We start from the raw sequence: 15,810 nt of genomic DNA, 5'->3' as shown, positions 1-15,810 counted from the left end.
TATATCTGAAACGTAAAGCACTGTAAAGGTAACATAAGCCAAAGTTATAAGGTCGAAACTGGCCCTCGTCTTCAATGGGAGTAGAAAGTCTCTCCATCAATCGAATGCGGATAAGGCATATAGTTTTCTTTGAAATTAAATAATGCTCTTTTAAATGCAGTTCACCATGCCTCCCTCAGTGAGAGCATTCAGCTGGAACTGGGGAAAGTTATTGTTATTCAGACTACGACTACACTGTCGTAGTTTGTATAAGTCTTTGGGAAATCGTTTATGAAAGTTTAACAAATTTTCTTCTTAAATTTTTATTTCTTAATAAAAGAAAAAAAAAATGGGCATTCCTTAACGCAGCGTCGTTAGTAGTATGACTAGCAAGCTTGCACTCTATTACACGTAATTTCAGAAGTATTTTAAATCATATTACTTCAACAATATTGTCATAATACTGTATAGGTTTTATTACAGGAAAATGCTCGACAACCTTCAGTTATTGAAAACCAGTCGCAGTACACACAAAAGGGTAAGGGGAAGCGGATTCTGCATCGCTGCATTAGACAGAGTAATTGAGGTGAAAATTCACAACTAAAACATGTAATCTCTTCTTTGCGTAAATTTTACTATTTTTATTTATTTGAATCAATAGCGAAACCCAAAATCGGGAACTTACGAAAGTTATCTCCTGTTTTTGCGAAAGAAGTCACATTCACACCCTGTCACTCGCTTTTGAATATGCGATCGGAACAATCATTCATTAATATGCATTGCGCATGCCTGTAACAGATGCAGCTTCCGTTGTAAAACACCAGATGCTTTATCCATTGTCAAAAGCGTATTTCTACTTAAAACAGATGTGCACACATACACGGACGCTTAATGAATTAGATAATAGCACAGATAAATCTTGTTAATCGTGTCTCCTGTTTATCCATGTTTCATGCTTCGAAAGTATTTTTATTCTAAATTGTCATTTTCACCGTCAATGTATCAACTATTCAGCTACCTACTGTCTTAAAAGCAGATTCCTCCGGCCCTTCATTTCATTTAACCGCTAATGCCAAAGTAAATTGCTTCTTGTCGATTCTAACAGGATTTCCTACCGAAATAAACAAACAAATTGGAGATGAGTGTGACTACGTATGAAAAGTAGCCGATTCCGTTGCGTTGGTGCCTGGAACACTAGGATGACAGCTGCAAAAACACACGGCCCTTCGTAAGAGTAGAGTTGTTTTGCCACTTTTCGGTCATTTGAAAGAGTCTGGTTTGAATCCCGTTGGAGACTGGATGAATTCTTAAAGGCTTCTTCAATCGAGGCTTCAGTTAGCAGATCTCAGATGGTGGAAATGGCGGTTTCCTCATACATATTATACGGTATTTAAGCCAACGCAAAATGAAAATCGACCTGTGAACATAGGTTGTACAGACATAATAAATGTAGCACAATATGGCCTAGCCGACCGGGCTAGCCGGGTGGGTAAAGTGCCTGCCTGGCAACCCAAAGGTCACGGGTTCGAATCCCGCCTCGGGCTTGAATCAGAGTAGAAAAATACAAAAACCTTGGGAGGTGCAATATGGCCACAGAAGCCGATGTGCCAACAACTAACAGAAAAAAAAATATATGGCCTTAGATGCTACGGTTATATTGTGCTACAATGGACTAAGCGAATAATAGCGAACAGAAGATATTATACTAAAAGAGTGCAGTGCGTGGCTCACTCCCAACGAGGTGTCTCTATGTGGACCCGGAAATCCACCCAAATGTCCTTCCTGGACATGGCGTGTGGGCCGCGCATTCTCCGTCCGAAATTTTCACATGGAAAACTCCTCTGTCCAAAGTATTTCCAGAAGCATCTTAAGATCAAAACAGTACTGCACTATCCTAGAAGACCACCTGTTGGTGAATACGCATCTTATGCACTGGTGGACGTTTCCAACAGGACAACAAATAAAAACGCGAGCAACGCTTACAGAGGATTAACCAGGCCACTGAGACTGCATGGAAAGGTTCAAAATGGTCCTGATTTATCCCTAGCCTAGTAGAAAGCATTTCATATTTGCTGGATAAGCAACTTTGTGGAATTCAACATATCTGACAATTTTTTTTAAGAATAATACATTTTGTATATAAATCACAATTACAGTGGATTAGGATTTATTAAGCGCTGGATTAAAAAACTGAACAGCAATCAAAAGCCTCTTTGTTCATTACATGTACGAGCAAAGAGGAGCCACAATGTACGCGGGTACATGAAACGCTACAAAACGAACTCCACCTCCGAATTTATCTTGCAGCTATCATCTTCGTGTATATTACGCGCATATTGTGCAATAACGATTATTATTACTACTGTATATCAGATTGGCTGGCAGGGACGGTGGGTGCACATACAATCTTCACCGGCAAATATCTGGTTCTAGCTTATCCGCTCACATTTCCCCTTGCAGCATTAGCTCTACCCCAGGACGCCCATAAATTTGGGGACAAGCTGTTATTTGCAATGGTAGGGCTAATAGTTCCTTCCTTCACAAATTTGGACTTACACCTACACTTAAGCTGCTCCAATTTAAGACATACAAAGAGAAAATCTCAAGTATCATTGGCTACGGCACACCCACAGAAGATAACTCCTAGGAAAACGCACCACCCACGCAACCAAGTGGCATGTCATGACTCATGCCGTAGGCAATACGATAACGTTCCGCGATCCTTGCCTGGGATCGGATTGATGGTTTATTTATTTATTTGGTGTTTTACTAGCTAGCCCATTTCCAGAGTACAGCTCGGATCCATTATGCTTTACCTAATAAATTGCCTTATAGTTACATTATTCACCAGACTATAAGTACAATATAGGATGCAAATGTAAAACCACGTCTGGAAATTGGTTGATGAAAGTAAGAATTCAGCAAAGGACTGGTTGTGATTCTGGGATGGCATAAATAACAAAAAAAAAAAAAAAAAAAAAAAAGAAAAAAAGATAAATAAATAAAATAAAATACATGGCCTATTATTAACTGTAAAACTATTATTAACTGTAGCCTTAGTTGCAATGAACCTATAAATTCTTCCGGCCAATTGGTGGCTGTTCTGAATGCGAAATGGGATCTTCTTTTTTTTTTTTTCCTTTTTTTTTTTTTTATCAAAACGCAAAGAAGTTGAATGTGAGCATCTACAAAGAAACCTTCTAAGATGTCGGGGGGGAGGGCGTTCCCGCTGACTACGGATGAGCGTCGGAAGACGGTACAGAACATGAAGTGCCACAAGGTGGAGATGCTTCATTGGGAAAGCGAAAAGATATCGTAGAGAAGGTTAGAACATGAGAGATATCTTAAAAACAAGATATCTAATGCATTTATCAATTTTCATTGAATAATAATAATAATGAATAAATATTAACTGCTTCATTCATTTCAGTCCATCAGAGTAGTAAAATAAAAACAAACTCATCATTCACCCAAGTAAGCCAAAAATCAAACCAAAAGCCCACAAACGTGGCTACTGGGGTCCAAGCCTGGCAAGAGTACGCGCTTCGCAGAAAGTAACAATATTCCTAATAACAAATTAACTTTGGAATGGAGAAGGGCGTAGAAGAAAGATTGTTCTATATTGCACCCAAGACACTTGTTTCTTTTCGTTAGCTTTTTCCGATCAACTGCTGGACTGTAGTCCTCCTACACGGAGGATAGTGGTGGTCGGGGCGATATTCAGGAGGGGGCATATGCCCCCTTTAACCATGAGTATAAGTGTTCCTAGGTCTATCTATAGAAACACTCAAAAACCTGGTCGTCATGCCCCCCTTACGTGATACCTGGATACGATGGAGGTGGTGAGTCCCTAAGCTGGCTAGATTTTGGGGACTGTGTGTATTATTTCTGCACAAGTGTGAGTGTTCAAGAGCCAATTTTACTTGTCAGGGCCGAAAAACCAAACGAACTCAGGGGGAAAATCATACTCCTTCCATCTAAGATCATCTAACTATGAATCTAGTTGAAGGATCTTTAAGAATTCCTTCCATCTTCGACGGAATTCGAGGTGTTGGGCTACACAAACTGCAATCTTCAGCTTGACTGCAATTTGATTAATAACAGTAGTTATTTATCCGTCCTCCAGAAATATGCTCATGATTTAAAGGAAGGAAGGGTGGTTAATGATCAGAATCAAATCTTAGCATTTGCTTCAAAATGCTTAGATCGATTGCACAAATAATCTGAAAACTGGCAACCGAAGTTTAATGCTTCTAAACAGTAATTTCTGAAATAGAGAAATGCGGGAACCAGATTGATTAAGGGGTGCTAACGATGTCTATATGAATCATGGCTTAGGGGTATACAAGGCCATGAGATCAGTAAAACGAACGAGGGAAGTTTATTTTCACTGGAAGAAGACCTGTAAAAAAGGCAAAAATACAAAATTTTGGGGAGTAACAGAAGACTGGATCTTATGAAGTTTACTTTGGGGCAGTGTGTAGTAGATCGTTAAAATGAATTACTGCCACAGTGGTTGAGACGGAGAGTCTGGTAAAATTCAAAATGGAATTCGGTAGCTACTTTTTGGTGACGGGGAAGAAAATAAATGATAGAAAACTGTTTCCATTATAATGCTAAAGTAGAGAGGAAAAAAACAGCAGGCCCCTCAAGGTCATTTGGCTTCCTGTTTTATACCAACGCTACGGAAGAAAAGGTCCAGTGCTGATCTTGAGGAAGCTTTTTTCCTCTCTTTGCTACAGTTGTTTTATCCGTTTTCTGTTGGTTTTCTTCTGTATTGGACATTGAAGGCCTCTTCAATGTCCAATTTTCTTCTGAAAATCACTTTATTTCTGGAATAGAGATGGATTTAGAATTGCGCATGATGCAGCGGAAGATCAAAAGCCGTAAACAAACCTGACCAGGAAAGGAGCTCCCATCCCCTGCAAAAGTGATGGGGGAAATCCCTCTTGGGTAAAAAACGTATATTCTTACTTTAGGCCAACCCTACTTTTTAAGATGCCTTATTATCTATAACAGTTAAGAAATTATTTTGGGGGACCCTGCAATAAAAGGATGGTAGAAGGATACAACTTCTATATAACTTCTATGCAGAATGGACATATGCACAAGTACCACCTTTGAGGCGAAGAGAATTCTAGAATTTCTAGTCACACCGACCCAGCTGGTCGAGATGTTGAGACTTTTGCAATTACTAATGACCTCGCACAGATTGTTCATTTACTTACCAGGATACAGGACAATCCTAACCATACAGCCAACACGCTTGATCTTTTTCTCACAAACAACCCCTCTAAGTACACGGTCGAAGTGAGTGGTCCTTTAGGCACCTCAGATCACAACTTGGTGATTGTCTCTTCTCCAATGGAGCCTTTATACCACTACCTTCCTGAACAAAATTTTAATGGCTGCTCGTTGCTCGAACTTTAAATCCATGCCAGGTTACATATGTGACCTCTGCCATTGAACTAGCAAGCGAAAACATGTTGGTTCTTAAATCATAGACAACTGTCACGAATATTTATTTAAAATGCATTCATTTTCTTAAAACAACAATTAGAAAGTAGAAATACCCGTCACAAATTAGAACATACGCATCAAATTCAGAATTTGAAATATACTTCGCTTACGTTCAAATATGCAAAATATACAAATGAAATATAAGAAATCGAAAACGTCATGAACACAAAAACAATACAACTAAAATATAATCACATATACTCAGTAGACTGAAATACTATTATATATTGCAAAACAATTTGCCGTGTGGAAATTATACCGTTCACAAAAAATAAAATTATAACAGTAGACACAAGTCATGATTCGTTGACAAATGCTTTTTTTTGAAAGGAGAAACGTCTTTACAGAATTCCAAATTCATTACGTTCGTTCGTCGACGACATCATGCAGATTACAGATTAAATCAGGGATTCGCAATCCAAACTACTGTACGCCCCTCGAAGCAATTCGGTGGCACCCGATAGCCTATATACGGATTTTGTGTGTCTATTATAACCACAACAAAGTTAATATTAGTAAAATTAACTGTTCTTCAGAATAAAGTACGCAATATTCAAAATAAGAAAACAAGAGTAGTCCACGTTCCATGAGCGAAATTAGGCCTAACATTGAAGTTCAAGTGTAAAAGGGAAAACAGCACCAAATTTCACATTTTCCTATCAAAGCATTTCATCTTATTCACAAAACCATAGATATTGTACTTTGTCCTTTAGAAAATAATGCAATTATGAAAATTATGATGTATTATGAACCTGCAAAATACAGAACAACCTGCCGTGGCCACTATGGTCATTATTCCGTTAGAACGAAACGTAAGACTTTCTAGTATACAAGTCTGGTACATTCAAGTATATATGTCCCAAAATAGTGGGACAATCTACTTTTGCATGAATTTTGAATGGAATGCGCGGGCCATTTAAGCCACTTACCTGTTTCCTCTCTTTTTCTCCAGGCAAGTAAATGTATTACGCTGTTCTGCATAATCCCAGCAGATAGACAGAGCGGATAATTTTATTCCTGAAACGGATACTTTTAAGAAGCGCTTCTGACTATTTTTCAATCTGATCTGTCAGGGTGATGAAGTGTGGTTTCCAAATAACAGACGCTTAGCCGAGGATTAGACTTACCCAGATGCAGAATAGCAGGAACTATCTGCTACCGTCTGTCTTGAAATTTGCTGCGAGTCTTTAATATTAAAGTGTGCTTCTTTTCTAGTTATTCAACGGTTTCTTACTGATAAACACCAAATAACTGAAATTTCCATTGTTGAGAGAATTTAAACTTAATTTAAATGAACAAGTACCACCTTTGAGGCGAAGAGAATTCTAGAATTTCTAGTCTCACCGACCCAGCTGGTCAATTCTTTCAAAAAATTGTCATACTAACATTTTCCTTCGCTATCTTTCTTCTGTGGCTGCTGATCCAATGAGGATGCAGATTGTGAAAATGCATTAAAACTAAGAAATAGGTTTCTTTTGTGCATAATACATATGCTTGGTATGAACCTTGAGGAAGTTCTTACAGAATAACTCATTAAGTGCGCTTGCGTGCACAAACACACAAGTCTGTATTCTTAAAGTAAATTGCGCATAAAGAAATACAAATATGCTTTAATAATTCTAATAGCTCTACGAAATACTTTATTATTCACCTATCTAGAACCAATGTAGTTGAGTGATCAATATGCTGGTACAATAATACAATACCAACACGTTGATCACTTGGGTTAACCGTGATTCGAGCCCACGTGATGCTAAATAAGATTAACTAGATGCAAACTCCTCTGACCTGCGTCGCCACAGGAGGTTGCATTCAGGAATATAAACAGAACATTTCTTCCTCATCTTCTTTCCCATAACGGATTCAATTATTGAATGAGATTCTTCGAAGCCTATAGAAAAGCCATTTCATTCCAGATAAAACGTGTACGGATACATACGATTGAGCAAAAATGAAGTGACGAAATGAAACATTGTTTGTGAAGCATACTATCAAACTGCCATCCACCCACCCACCAGATCGCATTCCAATTGAGCACCTTTCACCTCATTACACCTGTGGGACTTAACACCACGTATAACACCGGGTTTGGGTGCGAGGTTAGCCTGTGCGGCCATTGCTCCTTAAAGCTCTTCAAACAGAGAAGTTTTTCCTGATTTATTTTCTGCTTTATTAGTTTAAATTGTCATATTAACTTATTTTCTAGAGTAGCTTTATATTCCTAGTTACGATACTTAGTTTAAAGTTTAACTTAGACAGAGATTTCGTAGATATTACTTAGTATCGGTAACGGTATCAAATCCACGTGTCACAAACCAAATTTTTTTTTTTAACCAAATTTAGTCGATTTATTAACCAACTGTTATATCAAATTATCATCTATAAGTAGATTATAGACCTAGTCAGGATCCTTAGTTTATTCTAAATTGAGATAGCGAGATTTGGAAGCTAATCAATACTTACGAGTCCGTAGAAATACCGTTCGTGATTCCCGCCATTTTTACACGATAGCATAAGCTTAGTGTCGTATAGTGCATAATATAATATTGTCAATTAATCAGTAAATCTATTAATCTTGATAAACTTTATTGTCAATTAAATTGTACTTTTAACTCTATATATATATATATATATATATAACGACTTAATCGTAACAAATAATTAATACATAACTATAGTGGTACACGTGATACGGAAGTTGTATAAAAGGAACTCGTAGAAAACACTAGATACCGAAAAAAATATATATATAACATAACTGTTTTGGGATATAACTTAAGGATTTAATTTTTGTTTTGAATTTTATTGAATTAAATCGGAATCATGACTCTGACCAGAGCAGCAAAGCAAAAGGCTCAAGCTAATGGGAGTGCTGTGGTTCAGGGGAGAACTGAGGGGGGCAGTTGCCCTCTGAATCACAGTCTATTAAAATGCACTGTTTGCTTGATGTTTGCGGAGCAGTCGGGTACGGGACATGATACTGCCAAGGGGGATGTCTTTGTGTGTGCACGATGTAAGGAGTGCAAGGAAATCAGGCGACAACTCAGCGTTGTTATGGGCCTTTATGAGAGCTTGAAGGACAGGGTGGATGCCCTCGAAGGAAATAAATTGAGGGGCCCATCAAGCTCTCAGCTGCCCACATCAACGCCAGAGCTTGCACTTGGTCATCAGGCAACACAGAAGCAGCCCCCTAGGCAGAATGCGCTGGTCCCACAGGAACTAGTAGTTGTTGGTGACTCTATTGTCAGGGAAACGGGGAACATCCTTTGTAAAAAGGATAGGTGGAATAGGACCAGGGTATGTCTGCCAGGGGCAAAGGTTGATGACGTTGTAGAGCGGATATCATCTTTTAAGGGCACAAAAGGTGATATAGTTGTACACGTTGGCACTAATGATATTAAGAGTAGGAGACCGGCGGAATTACTTAGCAAGTACAGGTCACTGTTGAAAAAAAGCCGTGAATTAGGGTTGAACTTGAAAGTGTCTGCAATTCTGCCCAGACACGATAGGAGGGAGTATATGATGAGAGCCTTGTCGATCAATTCGGCCCTGGAGGGATTGTGCAAGGCTCAAGGGGTAGAATTTTTTTCAGCCTGGACTGTACTTGTTAACAGGAGAGATTGCTTCTACAGGGATGGGATACACTTAAATAGAAAGGGTGCAAGAATTTTTGCTGATGCTGTCGAGGCAGTGTTAGGTGGGTCGGAAAACTGCTAGTTGGGGGGGATACAAGGACTAATAGATTAACAGTAGCCACTGGCAGAGGTGGAAGTGATTCTTGCACTGCTTCTATTGAAATGAGCAGAAGTCTGAAAAACAAGATGCAGGATATTTCAGAGACTGCTGGTAGTCATTGCGGTACAAGTAAACACATGGGTTGTGTTAGGGTAGCTAAGAATAGAAACAGGTGCATGTATACCTGCGTGTACACCAATGCTAGGAGTTTGGTAAATAAATTTGATGAATTTGAGGTATTGCTCAAAACATCAAAGGCAGATATTGTTGGGATATCAGAGACGTGGTGTCACACAGATATAAGTAATGCGGAACTGGAATTTGGGGAATACAATGTGTATAGAAAGGATAGACAGGACAGGAGGGGAGGAGGGGTTATGCTATTAATTAAGAAACACATAAAGTCCAAGGAAGTGAAGCCAGTCGACATCGATGGACAGGGCAGTGTCGAGTCAGTTTGGTGCGACATAAGCATAGGGAAATCAAAATTGAGAGTAGGAGTGTGCTATAGGCCTAATGACTCTGATGAGTATAATAAGATATTGTACAGGGAAATAGAGTGGGCCAGTAAATCAGAGAGTCTTATAATGGGGGACTTTAATTTCCCAGATATTGACTGGAATTTGTGGGTTGGTCACTCGCACACTAGCAAGGCTTTTGTGGATTTATTGGATGATTGTTTTCTACATCAGCATGTTCGTGAGGCAACAAGAGGGAGCAATACTCTTGATCTGATTATCAGTAGTGATTCTTCATGCATTAAGAACCTGCAGATAAATGAACCACTAGGTGGCAGTGATCACAGTGTGTTGAAGTGGGATTTACTCAAGGAGGTAACTACCATCAGAGGTAAAGGGAAGGGTTTTTGTTTTCGTAAAGGCGACTATGATGGTCTGAGACAGTATTTAAATTCTATACAGTGGGACCAACTGATGATGTTACCAACAGCAAACTCAAAATGGGAAGCATTCAAGGAACTAATCTTGGAGGCTACCAGGCTTTACATACCAACTAAGAAATATTGTTAAAGGTTTAGGCCTAAATGGTTGTCAGATGAGCTAATGAGACATGTGGCAGAGAAGAAAAATGCATGGGATACATACAAATTAATGGGTGACATGGAAGCCTATGATAGATATAAGTTGGTCTGTAACCAAGTCACAAAGGAGATTAGGCAGGCAAAGGCAGACTATGAAAAATCCTTGGCAAAGGATGCAAAGAAAAACAGAAAAGAGTTTTTTACATACTTGAACTCGAAAAGGAAAGGGATGAATCAGATTGGTCCACTGGATATTGATGGTTCAACAGTTGAGGATCCTGCTCAGGTGGCTAACAATCTAAACGAGTATTTTGCATCTACATTCACGCATGAGGAGTTATTCAGGAAGGAGAATGATGTAGGTAAAGTAAACATTGGCAGTGAGCTGGATGATTTTGTAATAACTGAGAGGAAAGTGGAGGAGAGATTGTTGAGGATAAACATAAAAAAGGCACCTGGGGTGGATGGGATCTATCCAGTTATATTAAAGGAGGCAGCAAAGGAAGTATGCAAACCCCTAGCCATAATTATGAGAGCTTCTTTGGACTCAGGGGAGGTGCCCATAGACTGGAGATGTGCAAATGTAACCCCAATTCACAAAGGAGGATCAAAGGCTGACACAAGTAATTATAGACCTGTTAGTTTAACTTCTGTTCCAGGTAAATTAATGGAGGCACTGGTTAAAGAAGCACTGCAGGATCATCTAGACAAGAATTCAGTTATAGCTCAGACGCAGCATGGTTTTGTTAAGGGCAGGTCTTGCCTGACCAATTTGATTGGATACTATGATGTAGTCACAAAAGAACTGGATGCAGGGAATAACTTTGATATTATATATTTGGATCTTAGAAAGGCTTTTGATACTGTTGCACATGGAAGACTGCTGCACAAATTGGAGCAGTGTGGCATTGGAGGCAAATTGCTGCTATGGATAAGGGGATGGTTGAGTGGCAGAAGACAGAGAGTGGTAATCAATGGACACTGCTCAACGTGGACTAATGTTATTAGTGGAGTTCCTCAAGGTTCAGTGTTGGGTCCGTTGTTGTTTTCGGTGTTTATGAATGATATTGATGATGGGATATCAAGTTTAATGTCCAAGTTTGCAGATGATACAAAGGTTGGCAGGGTCGTTAAGGACAATACTGACGCTATGCTGCTGCAACAGGATCTGGAAAGGTTGAACAGATGGGCTGAGAGGTGGCAAATGAGGTTTAACATCGACAAATGTAAAGTGCTGCATATGGGAAACAGTAACCCCAGAGCAACGTATCAACTCTGCGGTACTACACTGACAGTGGTGGAGAATGAAAAGGACCTGGGGGTAATTGTGCAGGCAGATATGAAGTTCTCTGAGCAGTGCAGACGAGCTGCAAGAGTAGCGCATGGTGTCTTGTCAATGATATACAGGAATTTTTCTAGCAGGGATAAGGAGGTGATTATTCCCTTGTATAAGGCAATGGTAAGGCCACATCTTGAGTACTGTATACAGGTCTGGAGGCCTCATTTCAAGAAGGATGTAGAGCTGCTGGAACGGGTACAGAGAAGGGCAACAAGATTAGTAAATGGAACAAAGGGTTGCTCTTACGAAGAAAGGCTTAAGTTTTGCAAATTACAGAGTCTGGAGACTAGGCACCGGCGAGGTGATCTGATAGAGGTGTATAAGGCTTTGAATGGTTTGAGCATGCTCAATGCCAATGGGATTCTTCATCTTTCTCAGAATAATCACCTCAGAGGGCATAAATTCAAATTGAGGAAGGACGGATGTCGGATAGATGTGCGGAAATTTGCCTTTGGCCAGCGGGTGGTTGGTTGGTGGAACCGACTTCCATCACTTGTTGTTGAAGTTGATAGCCTAAACAAATTTAAAGCTCAACTGGACAGGTATTTCGAACGAACGGAGGGGTGAAATGGGAGTGGGTGTTTTTTTTTTTTTTTTTTTTTTTTTGGCTGATGCTGAATAAGCTTGCTTTCTTGCATCATATGCCTCTGCTAATGCTAATGCTAATGCTATAGAAACGACGAGGTGTTCAAAGCGTGCTACAGCAATCGAGTCAACACGGACCAGCATGCCTGTGACACGCTTTCGACATCTCGTTGAGTCCATGCCACGACAAATCCAGAAGATTTTGAAGTTCTTATGAGGGCTAAAGGGGGATTTACTCGTTATTAGGTAGGTGTACCTAATTGGCCACTCAGTGTAGTTCGAAAGACGTTGAGTTTAAAAACTTAAGATGTTTTAGTTTAGTTAAAACTTTTGGTGGGTATATTATTAAGGCAAACACTACAGTTCCATCAATAAATAAAAGGTAAGTTAGCGGAAATCTATTGTAAATGAAATTTTCCTTAAATCACCTATTAAAAGTATTTTTTTTTTTTTTTCAGAGATGGAAACCCTTCAATTAAGGTAAAAATAAATTTAATTCGCAGTTTTATACATCGCGTGAGTCCCATTTTGATTTCATCTGAAGCTCCAGCTGCTGGAATGACATTCGGAATACTTATTTGTTTACTCATTCAGTTTGAGAAGTGGAATAGAATGATCCGTTGTTATGGACTAAAGGAATCACGCTGTCGGAACTGCATGGTGCAGTGAATTAAAACGGGAACGGAACCTTTTTATTTCAGTAACTCAAAGGTCAGTATCGGAAAAGAAAAAGCTCAGCCAAGTTACTTAACGACACATCTGTGATGTAAAACGCACTGCAAGATCGGTAAAAACGGTTTATCTGTGGTTCTCCATCCATCCATGTACTTTATATTTAGGACTGTGTCGCGGTTGGTGGGAAATATCGCGTCGTGCGTGCTAAAAATAACACCTATAAAAATTCTCTTCGAGAAAAGTGTGTGGTGGAAGTGTATGCACGCCATACAGTCAAAATGAGTTGATACAGCCACAGTTTTCCTATTAATATCCTCGTGCTGGATGCACTTCACATGCCAACCACACAGCACGCTTAAACTGAGTGATTTATTGTTTCTCCTTCATTCCTGGTCTTGTTTGTACAAATCACTTGCATGTTTTTCCGAGCTACTGTTTGATATCGGCTCTTTCGAATTTGTGCACGCAGAATAAAGTTTTAATAGGCTTATTCCTCACAAAAAAGTAATATCATTTAAACATGCACTATCCTGCAGCATTCGTTGGGACGCATCAAATGCCGAAAATAATGGCCCCAGTCCAGAAGTCGCATAACAGGGCAGAGAAAAGCAGTAGTTTATATTAGAGATGGGCATAATCCAGAGGTTAAAATCGGTTCTTAGATTATACTGATATTATTCGAATGATTAGTGGTTAGTAGTGATGGGCAGAGCCGGCTCGAGGCACTGGCTGACCGTGTGGTTGCTTGGGGCACCATGATCAAAAAGGGTGTCAAGTGCTCGAAGAAACAAAAAAGAAAAAGAATGATAAAAAAGAAAAGCAATGATAAGCAGCGCTTATAGCAGAATTCGCCCGAGGCATCGTTTTACCTCGAACCGACGCACAGGGGAAGGTTTCCCTTTAAACCGGATATGCCTCATTTGTGGCTAATCTTTTGGTCGTATTTTGATGAAATTTTCTTGATTTATCCTATGTAATCTGACAGTAAAATAAACAACTTTTTTTTTTTTTTCAGCGGCATGTTTACGCATACGCACACACCCTGGATCTTTTAAAGGCTGGAAATATTTTTTTCAAAATTTTATTAGCACATCGCTAAAGTAAAAAAAAAAAAGCAGAAATAAATTAATGTATTAAAACGCGTCATTATTTGCAGTAATTACAATGCTATTAATATGTCAACAAGCCACACCTCTACACAAATCTTGGCAAAGTCCCTAATCAAAATGCCAAAGTGACACCCTTTCTTAATTGTCTGACTTTTTTTAAAAAAATTTTAAATATAAAATTACAGTAAAGTAGTAGGGGCTCCACAATTCCCGAGCACCTTGCGGAGTTCAACTTATTTAAACGCGCGGCTGATTTTGGTCCACAACTTAATCATTAGAATTATTAATAGTCAATCTCTCTCTCTCTCTCTCTCTCTCTCTCTGTTCAGTTTATGAGGTGAAATCAAGAATAAAAGTTTCGGGGTCATTTGTTTGTAGCACTTTTCTTGCGGATATCACTAATAAATTATGCGATAAATCCTCATTTGTTGTTGCTTTTCAAGAAAATTTTCAGCGATTCCATTCTCTCCATCTTTTAAAGTTCTCAGTTCCCAGTGAATGTCGGCAAAATCGGCATAGTTGCGTTTTTTTAAGTTTCTTTAGGCGAGACGGAGGCAGTTTTCACACGAGAGTAACTAGCGTCCGTGGATTGACAAAAATCGCCATGAAAATGTGACAAGAAAATATAATCATCCCCCCCCCACCACCACGTACCAGGCACGAGCGATGCATGACCCAATCAGTCCTCCTGCTGATTGTGTCATGCTATTTCTTTCGTCATTCTCCACCGTATTTAATAAAAAATTTATAATTCAGCATGTCGAAGACTAATAGTGTGCGTTGTAAGGCAGTAGAGCACGTATATGTACAATGCGAATACCTAAACCACCTCCATTGAGTACAAAGGAGATATATAAGTTATTTCGACAGCGGCAGAAATTACAGCGTGCGATGGAGTGGAACAAAGAAGCCGAAGAAGGTCGGTCCATCCACATCTTCAGAACCTTAAATCTCCCCAGAAATGTTAGAAGTGAATTTGGAAGGAGTCATGGAAGTTTATACTGGAAATGAAAACGATGAAAGGTCCTCGAAGCCCAGTAAACGAAAAGTGAAGAAGCCAAAACCGACTGCCAGAAGTACTCCATCAAATCGTTCAACACGTAATACACAGCCAGAGCAGCAACAGGATTTTAAGAAACACCGAAGCATCCACGCACAGTTTAAACGTGCATTCCTAAATAATGATTTCGGTTCAGTCTGTTCCTTGCGTGATCGGCTTTGGTTCAAGAACGATGTGAAGATTGTAGCAGCTCGAGATCTTCTTCAAACAGTATTTCCAAATGAGAATGCAAGTCGAATGTCGGCCTGTAACAGCTGTCGTAGCTCTCTCAAGAACAAAGTGATTCCTGCTCTATCGAAGTCAAATGGTTTTAAATATCATCCGATGCCACCGCACTTGCCGAAACTATATTTGGTAACGGAACATCTCTTATCTCCGAGGCTCCCATTCATGCAAATTCGTCGCTTGCGGCATTCATACGAGATACGGGATCATATCATATATTAATACGATAATACGGGATCTCCGGTAAAGTCGCAAATATGTTCGCCTAAAGAAGTTTCACTTAAAAGCCGCTTATGCGTGCTCGCACACACATACAATTTTTTTTTTTTTTAATACAGTACATTGCGAAGTTTTTAATATGTATCTTTGCTCCAGAGGAGAGAATACGACTTTAAAAATTATTGCAAATTTCCCATGAGGCTCTCGTCCAGTATAATTATTATTTCTAATGATAGACGCGAGTTATCAAAAAATCATCATCATACCGTGTTTCTAACATTTTCAGTTCCTCATCCTCGCTTTAACAACACCAAACCATTATTTT

At 39.3% G+C, this 15,810-nt stretch overlaps 1 protein-coding gene across 1 annotated transcript in view; it reads right to left on the bottom strand.

Annotated features, from left to right (window-relative positions):
- LOC150074899 (transcription activator GLI3-like) overlaps positions 1 to 15,810 on the bottom strand; it is a 331,720-nt gene that overhangs the window by 212,975 nt on the left and 102,935 nt on the right. The window lies entirely within an intron of this gene.

This window comes from Mastigoproctus giganteus, unplaced genomic scaffold, assembly GCF_048544385.1.
Source record: "Mastigoproctus giganteus isolate SK-2022 unplaced genomic scaffold, ASM4854438v1 scaffold_15, whole genome shotgun sequence".
NCBI lineage: Eukaryota > Metazoa > Arthropoda > Arachnida > Uropygi > Thelyphonidae > Mastigoproctus > Mastigoproctus giganteus.
The sequence above is the reverse complement of the archived record's forward strand: the minus strand, read 5'-3'. Positions and strand labels throughout refer to the sequence as shown.